The following is a 6,901-nucleotide window of genomic DNA, read 5'->3' as shown; positions in this document are numbered from 1 at the left end:
GGGATACTACTACCAGTAGGATGCTAGCAGGTTGAGGGTTATTGAATTTTCTTCAGATCCCCATTCTGAGGTTACAGGATGCATTCCTATTGTTCCTGATCTAGTGCTGGGATGAGGACCATCAAATTTTTGTCATAAGATGACTTGATCTACTTATATATCCTGAGGTAGATGCGTACTTTGTGACTAGTTTGGTGCCTGATGGGGAGGTCTTATAGGTTCCCCTATCGAATGGGAAGGTAGACATTCATGAGTGGGCAGATGGCCACTGTGGTCCTAACGCTATTGATGAGGGGTGTGTGTTGGGTTCATTATAGTTAGAAAACCAATCTTATTACCATAAACAATATCTGTACAATGGCGATCACCAACCATCACAAGTAATGATGGATCATAACCAAAGTATTTTTCAAGGTATTTTTTTGTTCCCAATGGCTTCTTTGATCCATGTCTTATAACCGGTATCCCAATAAGCTCCTCCAAAGCTTTTGCTTCTGAACCATCAGGATCATATTAATAAAGCCCAACAGAATTCCTGAGCAGAGAAATCCGCCCTTGAAATATAGATTTACAATCCTCTAGAGAATCTGCAATGGTGGGCCAAAGATAGGGCGCATAAGGGGCCGTCAGCGTATTGTCTTTATCGAACACAATCCCCTGAAATCCTTGCTCCTTCAACTCTTTCCAGTTGACCCACCTTATATCTGGGACATTTAAATGCGGCAGAGCCAAATGCTTCTCCCTGAATATAACTCTCAGGCTCGACACAATGCCCGCGGAATTGAACCTCTGACCTAACTTCACCCACATGGTCTTGGAGCCCACACTTTCTTCCTCGATATTGTCGGCTATTGTTCGATAAGTGGTCTCATATGTAGGTATAATGCCCAAAGTAGGAAAGAATTTCCCTATAGATTTTTTGAGCATAAATGAAACCAACAATATACTGTCATCATAGCTTTAGGACTGAGATTTAGCTTTTCTACAAGCTTGAGGCCTAACACTAATCAAGTGAGGACCTTTATAGACATTGACGTAAGATTAGTCTTGTGGCAATAATCAAGGCCATCTCTCCACTCCGGCAAGTATGTCAAGCATATGTCTTGTCGTGCCATCTGCAACATGCTCTTTCATATGTTGAGGGCTTGCCAAAGTGCGTAGTCCGTGTATCTTGCCCAACAATATTGGACACAATTCGAGCCCCATGAACTGGAGGGTCCGAGTATAGGCACAACTTCAACTGCAATGATATCAGTGTAAGAGTTTGTATGCTACTAATAAAATACCACTGCCTTCATGAACAAAACATAAGACCAAGTTTGAGTTCAGCATGTGCAGGAATCCATAAAATGGTGCAGGTAGGTAAATGAAATGGTGCAGGCATGTCCTAAAGTATAATCAAACTAGTTTTAATCCTGCAACATACAAACCTTAATTAAACTCTCATTAATGCTATTTTAATCCTATTAAAACAAAGAAGTAACAAATACTCTTCGAAAATAATAATTTAGCCAATCGATAGCGCGGGATAAATAAATAAAAATAAGACAAACAGTGACTCAACATCTCCCCATGCTGACAATATTGCATGTCCTCATGCAGGGAAATCTGGTACTATTACTTCCTCACAAAAAAAAAAATTAGAAACATTTGTAGGCGTTCAAAATGATGTTCTTGCAATTTTTCATGATCACATTTCCTGCACTAGATAAAGATTTCTCTAAAAATGAAGTGTCTCCATGGATGGTGTTATTACTTGAATAAAATAGCTAACTTTTAAAATTTCCAAAAGAATATCTCGTAGGCATCCCTGATGAGAAGTTTCACATTTAATATCCTTGTTGTGAATATGAGTGACCTGATTTAAAACAAAAAACATAGTGTTAAAAGTGAACATAGAAATACCTTCCCACAATGATCATTTTACCATTATCCATGTATATTTGAAGCTCCTCTTGTCTGGGCACAGTGAATTACCTGCACTAAGGGTCCCACGTCCATAAAAATCCTTCCAAAAATATAGAACTCCAAGGTATAAGAACAAAATGATTTTAAAGCCATTCTCAAAGAGATTAATAGGGATTTCAGGGAAAGGAAAAAACAACCAAGTAAATCATAGTGTAAAATTAACATTAATACCATAGGCATGGCCCTGCTGCCAACAAGCATCCATAGCCTCAACAGGGGTACCTTTTAAAATTATGAAATGCTTTTGTCCCACCTATTAGATATAGATTTAGAGTCATTTAAGAACATTTTACTTTTTCTCTTTTTAGAAGTTAATTGAAGGTCGTTTTCCTGGCTTGGTAACTAGCTATCGATAGTGCCATTCACGAGAACTAACAAGAATGAACAAGTCAGCTCACGATGAGACCTCCTGTCTTCCAGTTTTTCAATTGAAAGCCATTACCCTGGCTTAGTGACCAGTGCGGTAATATCAGTCTACTTAGGACCCATGATCATAGTAGGTCATCTCGTAATGAGACCTCCTATCCCCCAATTAATTCATTTATGTTTTTAGAAAAAAACTTTGATTATGATTAACCCTAGATGTGTTACTTAATAGGTGGGGAAGCAAATCTACTCCTTAAGAGTGCAGGATGGCGTGAAAAGTTTTTAATTACTATTCTTTACTGGTTGGTCATGCTACCCTAAGAACTTATTTAAAAAAACATCTCGGATAATGACCAAAAATATTCCTTGAGTTGATCATGCCAGGGCTCTTTATGAAAGCTTATTATAGTTTTGTAGGCGTGGTCCATCATAGGAGGTTTTTCATTGATCCCTTCGAAGAGGACTTAAAAAGATGTTCTAAATAATAGTTTCTAAGGATAGGAGAAAAGTATTACATGTAACTTATAACAATATCCTTGACCGACATGTTAATCCATAATCAAAGTCACTTTAAAATATGAGGTATTAAGTGTAAATTTGTTCTGACAAGTATTACCATGAGAGTGTGTGATAATAGAAATTTCAAAAGATGTGCTTTTAGGGAATCACAAGTTCATGAGTGTTGTTATGCATCTTTATTCATTATTATCCTACGCTATTTTTAAAGAAATAAATATCACCTTTAAGTGAAGGCATACTTCCAATGAAGCCATGTGTGTAACAAAATGTTGGTCATACTCACACTTAGTTTTAAAAAATAGACTTCAAGACATACCAAAGCATGAGAAACCATTTGCTTCAATTGATGTGGTACCAATAATTTCTGAATGACGAGGAAATAAGATGTCTTGATGACTACTCAAAACGAGGATTCAATGGAATCCACATATTTATGATTCTCCAATTGATGCATGTCTTCCACATTTTGATAGTCACTTTCCTGGAGGCACAAAGAATTTGGTGAAAGAAAAAAGATAAATCCCTCAAATTCAGGCTCAAATATTTGATTTTCAGATTGACAAGAATGGTTGAGAGAGATTCTAGGGTTTCGAGTTTCAACAACATTTTCAGAACAAGTTCCAATGAAAGATTGCTCCTCTGGTGGTCTTTGAATTATATCTTCCCGGGGTGAATGCTTTGTAGTAATGGGGGAAGTTTCCAAATTCATTCCCTTTCCAAACATGGAAGATGTAGCATTTTGTTCAATGTGAAGAATAGGTGTTTGTGCAACCTGATGGTTTAGATTAGGGTTTATGATATCGTTTGGGCTAGGTTTTTGGTCAATGTTTGGAGTAAGGTTTGGATTTGGATTGGGATTAGGCTTTGGGCTAGGGTTAGGTCTAGGGTGCGGATTAGGGTTAGGTCTAGGGTATGGACTATGACTAGGGTATGGATTAGGGTTTGAATGAGAGCTAGGGTATGGATAAGGATAAGGAGTAGGGTAAGGATTAGGATAAGGGGTAGGGTATGGATGAAGGCTCGGGTAAGGTTGCACATGCGGTTGGGACCATGGAGGAGGATAAATTAATGGTGCATTGGAAAGAAATTGTGGATGTTTTTGGTGCTCATATGATTGAATTTGCATGGGAGATTGCCCTAGAGATAAGGATCCAAATGATTCTTGAGGCCATGGTGATATCTGGCTCAAGGATGAGGGCCAAGGAGAGGGCCACTGCGACCATGAAGTAGGATATTCGATTGGAGGAGGATTAAAAGTTTTCCATGAAACTGCAGGATTATAAACATGTTGATGAGCCTACTCAAGAAAATAAGAATTATTCCAAGTATCAAATGATAATGGGTTTTGGGTTATACTTGGTAGTCAATTTGATTCCTTACTTGATTTCCCGAGTACCTGTAGTAATCTTGGTAGCGACGGGCGATGTTATGTTGGATGATCCTATTCACAAATTTTGCAAATCTTCAGGCTACTAAGAGGAAACTTTCCAAGGAGGTGTTTCTTTCTACAATTGGTGCAAAAGATAAGCGGTGGGTTTTCATCCTGCTTCCACTCTTCCTGGAAATCATCCAATTTCGAAATAAAAGATTTAATAATATCATCTTTATGTTCAATAAAAATATTAAAATTTTCAATTGTTAATTCTTCATTGGATGAATTGTATGTCTTTGTAGCAACATAAAAATTTCTCATTAGATGATTCCCCAAAATACCATTTTCCTGTTTTTAACAAGCCAACTGGTACATTCATTAGCACATGAATGGTATATATATATATATATATATATATATATATATATATATATATATATATATATATATATATATATATATATATATATATATATATATATATATATATATGTAGGGTGGGGAGTTCTTACAACATCAGAGAAAATGAGAAACCTTAAAGCAACAGTGCAGGAAAGAAATAAATTCAAAGAACATAAATTGCAAGAGAAACTAGGTCAAGGGAAAAAAATGCAGTAGATCACCAGGGTCAATCCCCTTAGAGCATTCCCAGCAACGGCGCCAAAATTTTAGGTGCAGTATAGTTAGAAAACCATTCCTATTACCATAAACAATATCTGTAAAATGGCAATCACCAACCATCACAAGTAATGATGGATCATAACTGAAGTATTTTTCAATGTCTTTTGCTGTTCCTGATGGCTTCTTTGATCCATGTCTTATAACTGATATCCCAATAAGCTCCTCCAAAGCTTTTGCTTCTGAACCATCAAGATCATATTGATAAAGCCCAGCAGAATTATTGAGCAGAGCAATCCGCCCCTGAAATATAGATTTACAATCCTCTAGAGAATCTGCAATGGCGGGCCAAAGATAGGGTGCGTAAGGGGCCATCAGCGTATTGTCTTTATCGAACACAATCCCCTAAAATCCTTGCTCCTTCAACTCTTTCTAGTTGACCCACCTTATATCTGGGACATTTAAATGCGTTAGAGCCAAATGCTACTCCTTGAATATGACTCTCAGGCTGAACACAATGCCCGCGGAATTGAACCTATGACCTAACTTCGCCCACATGGTCTTGGAGCCCACACTTTCTTCTTCGATATTTCGGGCTACTATCCTATAAGCAGTCTCATCTGTAGGCATAATGCCCAAAGTAGGAAAGAACTACCCTACATATTTTTTGAGCATAAATGAAACCGACAAGATACTATAATCGTAGCTTCAGGACTGACATTTGGATTTGTTACGAGCTTGAGGCCTAACACTTATCGAGTGAGGAACTTTATAGACATTGAGGTAATATCAGTCCCGTGGCGATAATCAAGGCCATCCCTCCATTATAGGTTTTAACTCCATACAAAAATTACCTGCATATGAATTCTAGAACACATAAAATAAACAATGCGAGAGCATAACACATAAAACACATATACATTGAGATTTTCCCCTGGATCCCAAAACTAGGACTACCAGCTTGATTTTTCATTATGTTCCTTTCAATGTTACAATACATATTTATACATTCCGAAGCATCCAATACCATGGACCGAAAACCATCGCGTCCAAAACCATGTGCAAAAAACATGCACAAAACCATAGGTAGGTCCGCCCAACCTAATATAGGGTCCAAAAAAAAAAATTTGCAAGGCACTACCTTGGACCCCATAGAGTGGGGTTACCTACACCCCTCAAACCCCCTGTGACTCCCCCTGCTACGCAATCGGTGCAATGAAGGGGGGGCTCCGCCCCCCTTCTAACCCCCCGGTTAACTATGTGGGCTAGTCGTGGAAAGAATATAACACAACTCAACATTATCCCACTTGTTGTTTTCTTTCCATAGGGGGCCATATAAGAGCTTAGTCATTTATCCAACCCTGCAACGCCCATTGTTTCTCTACACCAAGAGAACTTCTCAGAGCTCACATATTTTGTCAATGCATCTGCAGTATTCTTTAAAGTGTCCACCTTTACCAGCAACAACTTTTTGTCTTCTATCATATCCCTCACAAAGGGATACTGAACATCAATGTGCTTTGTCTTTGAATGATATGCAGGGTTCTTTGCAAAGAATATTGAACTTTGGCTATCACAGTCTATCCTTATAGCTCCCTGTACTAACCCCATACTTGAACACAATCTCTGCAACCAAACTGCTTCCTTGCTTGCATGAGTGGCTGCCATGTATTTTTCCTCTATAGTTGATAGTGCCACTACAGATTGTTTCTTACTCATCCAACTGACTACACCTCAAAATAGGTTACACAACCTTCCTTGTTACTGGGTTCCAAAGCTTATAACCATTTCAACCATCTTTATACCCAATAAAGATGCACTTTTTAGATTTACTATCCAACTTGGTTCGTTTCTCCTTTTGAACAAGTACATATGCATCACATCCAAATACCCTCAGATGTGAAAGAGAGGGTTTCTTACCAATCCATACCTCTTATGGAGTCTTATCCTCCAACACTAATGAAGGTGATCCGTTGACCAGGTAACATGTTTTCTCCACTACCTCTACCCAGAATTCATGTCCTAACTTGGCACCACTGAGCATGCTTCTTGCCCTTT

At 38.2% G+C, this 6,901-nt stretch overlaps 2 pseudogenes; both read right to left on the bottom strand.

Moving 5' to 3' along the window:
• Positions 1-282: 282 nt before the first annotated feature.
• On the bottom strand, positions 283-838 carry LOC149162210 (phosphatidylglycerophosphate phosphatase 1, chloroplastic/mitochondrial-like; annotated as a pseudogene).
• A 3,978-nt stretch (positions 839-4,816) lies between these two features.
• On the bottom strand, positions 4,817-5,473 carry LOC149162209 (phosphatidylglycerophosphate phosphatase 1, chloroplastic/mitochondrial pseudogene; annotated as a pseudogene).
• Positions 5,474-6,901: the final 1,428 nt, after the last annotated feature.

Source organism: Pinus tabuliformis, chromosome 5_2 (assembly GCF_031772625.1).
Source record: "Pinus tabuliformis cultivar Carrire ecotype Pingquan chromosome 5_2, CPIR1, whole genome shotgun sequence".
NCBI classification, from domain to species: domain Eukaryota; kingdom Viridiplantae; phylum Streptophyta; class Pinopsida; order Pinales; family Pinaceae; genus Pinus; species Pinus tabuliformis.
This window is presented reverse-complemented; position numbering and strand designations above follow the sequence as displayed.